This window comes from Mus musculus, chromosome 15 (assembly GCF_000001635.26).
Source record: "Mus musculus strain C57BL/6J chromosome 15, GRCm38.p6 C57BL/6J".
Lineage (NCBI taxonomy): Eukaryota > Metazoa > Chordata > Mammalia > Rodentia > Muridae > Mus > Mus musculus.
The window spans coordinates 18247080-18260678 of NC_000081.6; the positions used below are offsets into that span (position 1 = coordinate 18247080).

At 36.5% G+C, this 13599-nt stretch overlaps 1 long non-coding RNA gene across 1 annotated transcript in view; it reads right to left on the reverse strand.

Moving 5' to 3' along the window:
• The window catches only part of 4921515E04Rik (RIKEN cDNA 4921515E04 gene), a 291491-nt gene that overhangs the window by 168943 nt on the left and 108949 nt on the right, over positions 1–13599 (reverse strand). The window contains exon 7 of the long non-coding RNA NR_045711.1: positions 12660–12721. This is a non-coding gene — a long non-coding RNA (RIKEN cDNA 4921515E04 gene). The remainder of the gene's footprint in view (positions 1–12659; positions 12722–13599) is intronic.

Consider the following 13599-nt stretch of genomic DNA (forward strand, 5'->3'; position numbering starts at 1 on the left):
TACCAGGGGCCAGAGATCAGCATTGAATGAATCACACACACACACACACAAACACACACACACACACACACACACACACACACACACACACACACATGCACAAGTGATTGGGAAGCATAGATGAACCACTGTCAATAATGACCTGACTCATAAGTACATGAAAAGTGAACTTTTTGGTGTTATGACTCATAGCGAACTTTATTACTTGCTAATTAATCATGCTCCCAGGTAAGACACAGAACAGAATTCTATTGCATCCATCTGTATAAATGAAAACATTCTCAAACAAGTTAAAGAATGGTTCCACTGGATCCTACCAAATGGAAATCATGACCCTTGAAGCAATTTCCAAACTTAAGCAAGTTTGCAGACCCTGAACCAGATGACCAGGTTCTCTTGGGGAAGGAACTTGATAAAATATGTAAGAGTTTTACTGTTAACATTTCTTTGGTCCTCCCCCAGAAGGACTTGGGACTTTTATAAGGATAATACTACACTGGGAGGAAGTAACTAATCAGAATTTCTAGTGTCTATTTGATACTGACTGGTTCTGAACTGGTGTTGATTCTAGTAGATTCCAAGAAACACTATGTCCCTCCAGTTAAAATGGGGGCACATGGAAGTCAAGTGATTAATAGAGTTTTGACTGAAGTTTGACTTAATGTAGGTTCAGTGAGTCACCAAACTCATTCTTTCCTTAATGTATAATTGGGATAGATAAACTTAGAAACTGGCAGAATTCTCACAATGGTTCTTGACATCTGGAGTGATGGATTATTGAGAGTCAACTCTTAACAGAAAGTGGCTATCATCTCTGCAGCCATCTCAGCCTATTTACTTACAGGTTGGTACTTTTGTAACCTGATGAGAGACTTGTTTTCCTAACATGATGTTTTTGCAAGCAGCCTACCACAGCTGAACATACTCTGATAACATCCTGTTTCTCTCAGACACATCCTGGACTTGTGATTAAGTGTCTCCAGCTGCACTCCCCAGCTTGTACTTATATACCCATAGTTGCCTTTCAATAAACGAGACTTTATATCAGACACTTGCTCCATTCTTCTGTGGGACCCCGACTTAGAGCATTTCTCCCTGGAAGGTAAAGCCCCTGGACGTTCCCCAAGCTTGTTTTCCCTGATCTCTAAAAATACAGTCAGAAAGAAGCTCTTAGTTCTCTATAGCCAGCAAAAAGCCTTTTTGTTTCTATACTTTACAACCAGAGATGCCTGCCTTCCTGTGCTGAGGACATGGAGATAAAAATTCAGAAAGAACTCACTCCCCACTCCTGCCTTGTAAATTTCACCAAGGACACCTGGAAGAGAAGAACTGGAAGAAAACTCTCCTCCCAACTCCTCCCAACTCCTCCCAACTCTTCCCAACTCCTCCCAACTCCTCCCAATTCCTCAGCTAGCTGTTAAAAGCCCCCCACTGCCACTGCTCTGGGTCGTACTCCCCTGCCCTGCACGGTGGAGGGACTCTGTCCTCAGTTAGCTGATAATAAAACCTCTTGCAGTTTGCATCAGGTATGGTTTTCTCTTGGGTCACTGAGGTGCTGGCCAGCTCATCCTGGAACTTGAGCAGAGGCCCAGCTCTGGGGGATCTTACACTTGTTTCTTGTCCCTCCTTCCCAACTCTCTCCCTTGCAGACCCCGTTGACTGACCTGCTGGCTGGGTCACCTGGCACCCAATGTGGGGCCTCCAGAAAGACAGACCCTGTGTGAGACATTAATGGAAGAAGGGTCAACAGAAAATTCAAAAGTGAAACAAAGGTGATTGCCATGGGCACCTGCTATGTTGAGACAGGTGAATCATAGTAATGAAAATGGGGCAAGAAATAAGTCAGCATGAACTATATGTGGAACAAATGAGGAAGGCTTTAAAGACTCGGGGAGTAGAGGTAAAAATTCAGCATTTGTTGTCGTTTTTTTGTTTGTTTGTTTGTTTGTTTGTTTTATGAAAGAGTTATGTTCCTGGTTTCCTCAAGATCCTTCTTGACAAAAAAGACCACATAAAGTTGGAGATGCACTTAAAGATTTTTATAGAGTTTTTGGGCCTGAAATGGTCCCAGTCACTCCTTTTAATATTGGAATTTGATAAAGGCAATGATCTCAACAAAGTATCCATCCATAGTGGTGGTCATTGAGGAGAATAAGAAAAATTTAAAAGACAGAAAAAGGAGAGGAAAAGAAAAGGAAAAGACAAAAGATAAGGTTGATTCCTCTAAGGAGGAAATATATTTAATTTCTGTAGATAGTGATAATGATAAAGGAGCAACCTCTCAAAGGTCACTCAATAAGTCCCCAAATTCAGACCATACTTTAGAGACAAAAAATCCAAGAAGGGAGGAAACACGAACATCAACACTCAGGCCAAAGAGAGAAATGACTCAACTGTTCAAAAGAAAATGATTAAACACTTATATCCTAAATTGAGATCCAAAATACAGTTAGAGGATGGTGATGATTTGTCTGAGTCAGACCAGGAGGACCTGGAGGAAGAGGCAGCCAAATATCAAGATCCTGAATGGTCCCCTTTTAGAAACCTCCTCCATTTGTGTCACCTGGACCAACTGATGGTGTCCTGGGGATGGCTTTTGGGGACCCTAGGAAAGAATTGCAGGATACAATCGCAGAAAGACCAGGAGGATGTCTCAGGATGGCAAAGCCACCCTAGAAAACCCGTCACCCACTGTCTTCGAGTTCTTCAATGCAGAGTCCAAAGAAGGCCCCTGCCCTCTGCTTTCCTTACTTCAGCTGCAGATTTACTTCAGCTACAGAGGAGGGAGAGGCTGAGGCTATCCCTGTATCAGAGACCACAAACCTATTAGGAGTTGTTAAACCCAGTCACCCAAGTTTCAGATGAAGGGCCCACTTCAAAACTAAAAAAGGGAATAGAAAACTAGATGAGTAATGAAATAGGGATGCATCAGGGAGATTTTGGGGAAGGAAGGCGAGTTTGATGAAAATACATTGTATGAAATCATCATGTATATAAGTATAATATTATTAATAAGCGACAAGTGAAATTATATATAGAACATTTAATATTTTTCATTAATTAACAAAATAACAAATTATAGGAAGTAAGATTAATATTGTTTTCTATAAAAAACTCCAAAAAAACTAGACATGTGTGAACATAATAATAGCGTACGTTATTTAAGAAGTTAGAATTAATATCTGCTTTTATGAGCTCTAGTCTTATTAGTAGTTTGGTCATTTACTGCATAGTTTTCATAACAATTTAAAATGTTTTCTGCTTTAAATGTTAAAATAAAAAGAAATCAAATGCGTAGTACCACAATACATCCTATTTCATTTCTCTAGGCTACTTCTTTAAGAATTTGGTCATGTAAAGCCAGCCTTAAAATATTATTTTACATGGCCTACAGAGGTAACTCAGCAGTTAAGTATTTATGTTGCACTGTAGAGGCCTGAAGTTTAGATCCTGACATACACGTAAGCTATTCACGACTGCCTGTATGTTCATCTCCATGGGTTGCCCAACCCATTGTGCCTCTAGGGCACATATGTGTATATGTACACAGAGACCCCCACACATAAACATCATTTTAAAAACAAATATTTAAAATTATAAAGGTTTACAAGCACTCTATATTATGTAAATCCTAGTTTATCAGTACCATACACAGACTTATTTTAGTTTTGAGATTACAATATAATTAAATTTCTCTCTGTCCCTTCACCACTTCACACCTTTTCATATAGCAATCCTTGTTCTCTTTCAAATTCATACCCCTTTTCAATCATTGTTAATATATACATAATAGTAACATTATATTATAGTATAGTAACATTATATTATATTATATTTACATCATAATATTAATATTATAAGTAGATATAATATATTATTTAATAAAATATTGTTAATACATATAAAATACAATATATATTTAAGAATTATGTTGTTAATATATAACAATACAATATATATATATATATATATATATATATATATATATATATATATATACACACTTAAATATTACCTGTCAAGGCTATGTCACTTGTATTTACACTATCAGGGCTGTGTTCTTGTAAACACAATCAGTGTTTTCTTTCCTAGAACAACTGTTTCTCCTGCTCTCAGTATACCTTAGATTCACATAATTCTCTCTACAGGATGGAAGCCTCATTAGATTTTTTCTGCTTCAACTTTGGCATGTCTTATTTGTTCCTTCTTGTTTAGCTCATGCTAAGGCCGTCTTGTTGTTTAGATGTCATCATAATAAACTTATTTTTTCCAGTTCTCTATTCTATTTATTTAAATATTTTAGAATTTTAATAAAAATGAATTGCAACTTATCCTCCTGCTTTCTCTCTCTGGCCCTCCCACTGAACTTTCCCCTTCTCCCACTCCCTTCCTCTCAGGTTAATTGCCTTTTTATATTTGAATTTTATTGTTACATATTTGCATAAATATATAAAAACAACCTTTATCTTTTTCGTATTGCTTGTGTGTGTATCCTTTAAGGAAAGACAGCTTGGATTTGGATAACCAATTAGGTACTCACCGCCTCCAAAAGAATAAATCTGCTGCTCTCAAGAATTATTAGTTGTCAACAGTTCTTTGCCTAGTATTGGGGCTTTGGGAGATTTTCCTTCAAGGTTAGCTTGTCTATTGGTGTTATATTTGCCATCTTCTTTATGTAGCAAACTAAAATTTCAAACTAAATGTTAGCTTCATTAAGGAAATAGAAATATTTTCCTACAAGAAACTATAACATATACGCAGTTAATATTTATTTAGACAGCATAAACCTTCCCAAGTACATAGCTTACAAACATAAGTTAAAGTGTTTCAATCCCCATTATTTGAAAGATTTTAATAATGATACGTCCTAAGTTTAGTATTAAAAATGAAAGACATGAGAACAATTGTTACAGTAGTTTTGTTGCTATGTCATCTAAAAGGGACAGTTTTGAGATGATAGCTTTAAAAAAATATTATTAATATCTTTTAGTTCTTCATTTTTTAAAAATTTTATTGGACATTTTCTTTATTTACATTTCAAATGTTATACCCTTTCCTGATTGCCCCCAAAACCCCTATCCCATCCCCCCTCCCTGCTTCTAAAAGGGTGTTTCCTCCCTCCCTGCCTGGCATTCCCCTACACTGGGACATCTAGCCTTCACAGGACCAAGGGTCACCCCTCCCATTGATGTCTGACAAGGCCTTTCTCTTCTACATATAGACCTGGAGCCATGGGTACCTCTATGTGTACTCCTTGATTGGTGGTTTAGTCTCTGGGAGCTCTGGGGGAGGGTGTCTCATTAGTTGATATTATTATTAAAATTATTTTTATTTAATTGTCAAGTAAATATAGAAATACTATTTTACCTCAAGCGTAATGATAGCCATTTCCAAAATTATCCTTTTATTCATATATCCTATTTGACAATATTAAAGCATTGAATTTATTAATCACTTCCTTGAAGAGAGAGCTTCATGCCTTAATATATGTTGACTAAAGATTATGGCTCTTTGTAGAGATTCACCTGCTTCGTTGTTGTATATTAAGTGTATTCACTATTCAGCTGAATGATCACTGCTAAGAGTCCTGAATATTTCAGTTAATTTGTTTGTTTCATGTTCTCCACATATCTGAAACTCTATATTCTTTCCACTTTGCACTATTAACATACATACATAAAATACATTCAGAACTATTTTATAGTCTTTACAGATATCCAAGACTAGTAATTTTATAAATAATAGCATGTCCCAAATGTTTGCTTTCAAATTGAATATTGAAACATAGAACTCTTATTTATTAATACATTGCTTTACATATCATTATCTTGTAATGTTAATGTCTACTGTTCTCAATAATAAATTATAAAGAAAACAATACTTCAAAAATAGATATTAGACACTCAATAGATAAACATAGTAGCTTGTGCTCGCACCAAAATATTTCATACAATTCTAATGTTTAAAAATAATATGGCATTTGTTTATATTTAAGTTACATTTCATGTCCGTTTTATGTTTACATTGTAAAGTGACAGCCATAATCTAACATCGTAGATTCATGTCTTAGTATTACAATTTTTTAATCTATCTATGCACCAAACATACCTGTATATATCACAAATATTATACATTTGTGATCGAAATTTGCATGTCTTCACCAACATTTTATTTTATTTATATTTTTGTTTGTTTTTTCAATTTTTATTAGATATTTTCTTCATTTACATTTCAAATGCTATACCGAAAGTCCCCTATACCCTCCCCCCACCCTGCTCCCCTACCCATCCACTCCCACTTCTTGGCTCTGACATTCCCCTGTACAGGGGCATATAAAATTGGCAAGACCTAGAGGCCTCTCTTCCCAATGATGGCCGACTAGGCCATCTTCTGATACATATGCAGCTAGAGACACGAGCTCTGGGGATACTGGTTAGTTCATATTGTTGTTCCACCTATAGGGTTGCAGACCCCTGCAGCTCCTTGGGTACTTTCTCTAGCTCCTCCATTGGGAGCCCTGTCTTCCATCCAATAGATGACTGTGAGCATCCACTTCTGTATTTTCCAGGCACTGGCATAGCCTCACACTAGACAGCTATATCAGGGTCCTTTCAGCAAAATCTTGCTGGCATGTGCAATAGTGTCTGTGTTTGGTGGATGATTTGGGGATGGATCCTCAGGTAGGGTAGTCTCTGGATGGTCCATCCTTTCATCTCAGCTCGGAACTTTGTCTCTGTAACTCTTTCCATGGGTATTTTGTTCCCAATTCTAAGGAAAAATGAAGTATCCACGAGTTGGTCTTCCTTCTTCTTGATTTTCTTGTGTTTTTCAAATTGTACCTTGGGTATTCTAAGTTTCTGGGTTAATATCTACTTATTAGTGTGTGCATATTAAGTGACTTCTTTTGTGATTGGGTTACCTCACTAAGGATGATATCCTCCAGATACATTCATTTGCCCAAGAATTTCATAAATTGATTGTTTTTAATAGCTGAATAGTACTCCATTGTGTAAATGTACCACATTTTCTGTATCCATTCCTCTGTTGAGGGACATCTGGGGTTCTTTCCAGCTTCTGAATATTATAAAAAAGGCTGCTATGAACATAGTGGAGCATGGGTCCTTAATACCAGTTGGAACATCTTCTGGGTATATGACCAGGAGAGGTATTGCTGGATCTTCCGGTAGTACTATGTCCAATATTCTCACTATTTCATTCACACCTTTCTCGGTTACATACTCTACTTTTAAGCCATGTGAAATCTTGCAGTGTTATCCTATTTCTGGCTATTTTACTTCCTGGAGAGCATTGTCCTCCATGTCCATTGGTGTTCCAAATGGAAAAGTTCTCTTTTATTCTGACTCAAGTACCTCAAACTTACAAACACATAACAGTTAGGAAATACACTATGGACAATGTATGTTCTAAATTGCTTGGATATTCATAATAAGATTCTCTGAGCATGAAGGGCAAGTAGCTGGACAACATGGAACGTTAACTTACTTCTGGTGGGAATGGAAGTCAGTTTTCTAGAAGATTTTTAGAGTTACTTTTATGTCCTGAGGAACAACTACACTATGATCCATGTGAAGCCGGCTCCGTCAGTTCAAACTGACAGTTTTCTTCACGTAGATGGCAACACCTGTATTCCACTTTCTGCCAAGAACCATAGTCAATGTCAGGAGGTGAGATTTTGCTGTGATTTGTTGTTTGTTTTCCTAATGACAAGTGAAGCTCAGTGTTTCTTACATTTACTATCCTTTCTATAAATTTCATTTTAAAAAAAATTGTGTGTGTGTGTCTGTGTGTATATGTGTGTGTGTGTCCTCAGATCTGAGGTGCATTGATTAACTGAGCTAATAATATTTTTGCCATTAAATTCCTGAAAGTATTCAAATGTTGTGAGTATTTACTGAATGTAAAATGCCTGTGCTACATTTTATCTATTATATAGGTTAGGTTGCCTTTTAATCTTGTCAACCTTTTTTGTTCTAAAGACACTTTTTCTAGTTCCCTGCTGTCTATTTAATCAAATTTTGCTTTGTTGTCTGTGCTTTGAAGTCAAACCCTAATATTGCTTTGGAGATCAATGTTGAATAGAAATTTTCTATTTTCCTTTAGGATATGTAGTTTGAACCTCAATATTTAATCCCTTAATCCTTTTTGAATTGATTCTTGTGTAAGTTATCATAGAATGCTACAATTTTTATTTTATGTGATTTTTTGTGAGACTTTGCAAATAAGAATACGAAAATATATATATAGAGAGAGAAAAACATAGTTAATATATAATAGAAAGACCAACAACAGATAGATGATAGAGGAGAGACAGACAGAGTGATGCACATTGACAGTATAAAGTTCTGAAATCTCTTCTGTTTCATTAGGATGAAGGTTAAATGGTATAAAAAGAACAATTGCAAACTGTCTACATTAAAACACCAACAATGAGAAAGAAATACTCAAAATGCTTAAGTTATTTAATAGAAGGAAAGAAATCTGCTGGGAAGATGATTCAGTTGGTAAAGAGATTACCATGTAAGTATGAAGTCCTGAGTTAGATCCTCCCAAACCAATTTGAGTCAAGTGTCATCTTTGCCTATCATCTCAGTGCTCAGAACTCTGAACCATGAAAATCACTGAGTCGTTGTAGCTAGCCAATGTATGCCAATTGAATTTCGAGATTTTTCTGAAACTCTCTCACACAAAACTTAAGTTGGAGAACAAATTTTAACACCCAGAATGTCTTTTAGAAGAAAAAAAAAAGACATACAGATTAGAAAAGAGTAGAAAGAGAGAGAAAAAGAAAGAAACTCTAAATAATTGAACATGGAAAAACAGAAGAGAATACTGAAGGAGAAATTACTTTAGAAAAACAAAAACAAAAACTAACAAATCTTTACATAAAATATCCAGGAAAGGAGAAGACTCCAATAAAGTAAGCAATGAATGGAAGTGCTGCAACTAAGAATAAATGCTCAAAATGCTCAAATATTTTCCTAAACATCACTTTAACCAGATAATCTCTACAAATGGGTAACCTTCAAGGATATTTAGAACTTACTATAACTATTAGTTTTGTTCCCAAATGATACAATACCAAGAAGAAGTGCATACATTTGGGGTTGGCTCACAACAAAGGTATGAATCAAGCAGCCCCATCTGAGCCAGCAAAACCATGAGATTCTGGTTTCCTTGGTAACATTAGGAAACAGAAAGCTAGCCTGGGCTACAACACATACGGTCTCCCCTTCAAATGCCACTTTCATCTGTGATGGTTTGTATATGCTTGGTCCAGGGAGTGGCACTATTAGGAGGTGTGGCCCTGTTGGATAGGGTGTGGCCCTGTGGGTGTGGGCTTTAATATCCTAGTCCTAGCTACCTGGAAGTGATTATTCTTTTTTTTTATTACATATTTTCCTCAATTACATTTCCAGTGCTATCCCAAAAGTCCCCCATACCCTACCCCCAACTCCCCTACCCACCCATTCCCACCTTTTGGCCCTGGCGTTCCCCTGTACTGAGGCATATAACATTTGCCTGACCAATGGGCCTCTCTTTCCAGTGATGGCCGACTAGGCCATCTTTTGATACATATGTAGCTAGAGTCAAGAGCTCAGGGGTACTGGTTAGTTCATAATGTTGTTGCACCTACAGGGTTGCAGACCGCTTTAGCTCCTTGGATACTTTCTCTAGCTCCTCCATTGGGGGCCCTGTGATGCATCCAATAGCTGACTGTGAGGATCCACTTATGTTTTTGCTAGGCCCCTGCCTAGTCTCACAAGAGACAGCTATATCAGGGTCCTTTCAGCAAACTCTTGCTAGTGTATGCAATGGTGTCATCGTTTGGAGGCTGATTATGGGATGGATCCCTGGATATGGCAGTCTCTAGATTATTCTTCTAGCAGCCTTCAGATGAAGATGTAGAGCTCTCAGCTCCTCCTGCACTTGGAGGCTGCCATGTTCCTGCCTTGATAATGGTCTGAACTTCTGGATGTCTAAACTAGGCCCAATTAAATGTTGTCCTTATGAGAACTGCCTTGGTCACAGTATCTTCCCACAGCAGTAAAGCCCTAACTAAGACAGAAGTTGGTATCAGAGTATTGCTGTGATAGTCCTGACCATGTTTTTGTTTGGAAGAATGTGGATTTGGAAACTTTGGATTTGGAAAGCCATGGAATGTTTTAAGTAGGGCTTAATAAGCCAAACTACAGGGAATATGGGAGACTTTGTTGCTGTGATCTATTTGAAATGTGCGGACCTGGCCCAAGATGTTTCCATGGAGAAAAGCTTCAGTATGTGGACAAGAGGCGGTTTTTGTAGTATTTTGGTGAAGAACAGGGCTGCTTTTAGCCCTTGTCTGAAGAGTCTGTCTGAGGCTAAGGTGAACAGACTCAGGTTAATGGCATTGACAAAGGAAGTCTCAGAAACACCCATCTAAGACTTTGTTCTCTGATTAAGTCTCATCAAGAACATTTTGCATAAACATAGCAAGCTTAAAAAGGAAAAATATAAAATATATAGTTAGAATATTAGAAGGGCACCAGGAAGTGAAATGGAGCTGAATCCTGTGTACAAGGATATTACATTGAATTAATATTAATTAATATTCAATTTAATGTCCTTGGGGCAAGATTCTTTCCAGCTAAATTTAGACCCAGGCAAGGTAGTACATGCTTTTAATTCCAGGAGACTGAGTTAAGTAGATCTATGAGTTCAAGATTATCCTGGGATAAAGCAAGTCCCAGATCCAGGCATTGTGGTACATACCTTTAATCTGGGCCACACCTTCTGCTGGAGGTCTACATAAAGACATTGGAAGAAGGAAGATTGACTTTTTGCCTGCTTGCATTTAGTAGCCAGTACATCTGTTGGAATCTACTTCTACAGAAGACCAGTTGAAACAACTAGTCTCTCAGGACTAAGAAACTACTAGAAACTCAGACTTTTCATTCACAGCTGACCGTTGTTAGGTTAGTTAGTCTATAGACTGTAAGTCATCACAATAAATCTCTTAATATAGAGAGGCATTCCATAAGTTCTGTGACTCTAGAGAATCCTGACTAATACATCATTCTATTAAGCCTCACAACCTACAAGGTATGTAACCTCCAAAACAGCAGTAGAAGCTAGGGCCATTATAAAACTATGTTAGCCTATTGGGGAAACTTAACATTGAACCATATCACTTAAATTAAACATAAGAAAAAGGAGAGAATAAGATGAGATTGATATTTAAAATAAAAAATTTACAAATGACTTGAAATAATCTCCTGTTAAAGCAAATCAAAGATCTGATATCTGGTGCACTGAATTCTCCGGAAAGTTGAAATGAATGCTCATGTAAATCCCTGCTCAAATACTCCAAAGATTTAAATGAAAGTAAGCACTTCAGAAGCTGAACTAGAGCTGTGATTCTCCTGATGCAAAGCCTGGCAACATTCAGTTGAGATAACACATTTGTACATCATTATTTCTGATGAACTTTGATGTAAAACTCCATAGCAACAAACCAGGAAACCTAACTCATATTTGCCCAAAAGATTAGTACACCTTAATCAAGTGAAATTGATCTCTGAGATGTAAGGATATTTAAATTTGTCCAAATCTGCCAATGTAATGTACTCTATCTGGAGAAACTGCATGAGAATCTAAACTTTTGTTTAGGAAAAAGACCTTCAAAGTTTGCTAGAGAAATAATGTACATCAATACAATTAAAGCAACAATTGACTTCAAACCAAAAGCTATCATATTCACCAGTAATAATAAAAATAATTCTACTCATATAAGAAAAGAAAAGAAACCCTCTATTATCATCTTTCACCATCTTCTACTGGAATGTCAAACTACAAAAGCTGAACACAATAAATAAAAAATAATTAAGAAATCAGAATAGAAGATGTTAAAATTTGGCATGCTCATGACATGATATTATATGGACAAAACCAAAGTAATCTAGAATTGATTATACACATATTCATGAAATTTGATAGTACTAGTAAAGATAAAAGTCCTAGTTGTAATATCTCAATAGTTAAGAGCACTTTCTGCTCTTTTATAGGATCATAATTTGGTTTCCAGAACACTCATTAGAAAATCAGAAGAACATACTCAAAAAAAAAAACCACACACATAAGTTTAATGATAAAACAAACCTTGCAATCCCACCAGCAATGGAGGGGTGTTCCTCTTTCTCCACATGCTTGCCAGCATCTGCTGTCACCTGAGTTTTTGATCTTAGCCATTCTGACTGGTGTGAGGTAGAATCAGGGTTGTTTGGATTTGCATTTCCCTCATGACTAAGGATGTTGAACATTTTTTAGGTGCTTCTCAGCCATTCGATTTTCCTCATTTGAGAATTTTTTGTTTAACTCTGTACCCCATTTTTAATAGGATTATTTGGTTCTCTGGAGTCTAACTTCTTGAGTTCTTTGTATATATTGGATACTAACCCTCTATCAGATTTAGGGTTGGTAAAGATCTTTCCCCAATCTGTTAGGTGCTATTTTGTCCTATTGGCATACCCTTTGCCTTACAGAAGCCCTGCAGTTTTATGAGGTCCCATTTGTCCATTCTTGATCTTAGACCATGAACCATTGGTGTTCTGTTCAAGAACTTTTCCCCTATGCCCATGTGTTTAAGGCTCTTCCCCACTTACCTCTCCATAAGTTTCAGTGTCTCTTCTTTTATGTGGAGATCCTTGATCCACTTGGACTTGACCTTTGGACAAGGAGATAAGAATGGATCAATTTGCATTCTTTTACATGCTGACCTCAAATTGATCCAGCATCATTTGTAGAAAAGGCTGTCTTTTTTTCCACTGGATGGTTTTAGTTCCTTTGACAAAGATCAAGTGAACATAGGTGTGTGAGTTCATTTCTGGGTCTGCAGTTCTATCCCATTAATCTACCTGCCTGTCTCTGTACCAATACCATAAAGTTTTTTTTATCACTGTTGCTCTGTACCTTGGGGTCAGAGATGGTGATTCCCCCAGAAGTTCTTTTATTGTTGCCAATAGTTTTTGCTATCCTGAGTTTTTTGTTTTTCCAAATGAAATTGCAAATTGCTCTTTCTAACTCTATGAAGAATTGAGTTGGAATTTTGATGGGGTTTGCATTGAATCTGCATATTTCTTTCAGCAAGATGGCCAGTTTTACTATATTAATCTTGCAAATTCACCTTCAGAGAACTTTGTTTTCTTTCTTCAAAGACTTGAAGTTCTTGTCATCCAGATCTTTCTTGCTTGGTTAGAGTCACACCAAAGTGTTTTATATTATTTGTGACTATTGTGAAGGGTATCATTTCCCTAATTTCTCTCTCAGTCTGTTTTTCCTTTGAGTATAGGACGGCAACTAATGTGTTTGAGTTAATTTTATATACAGCTACTTTGTTGAAGTTGTTTATCAGGTTTAGGAATTCTTTGGTAGAATTTTTAGGATCATTTATATATACTATATATCACTTAGTATTTTTTAGGATCACTTATATATAAATCACTAATATATAATAGGATCACTTATATATAATATATATAATATAATTTTCAGTATCACTTATATATACTATATATCATCTGCAAGTAGTGATAGTTGAGTTCT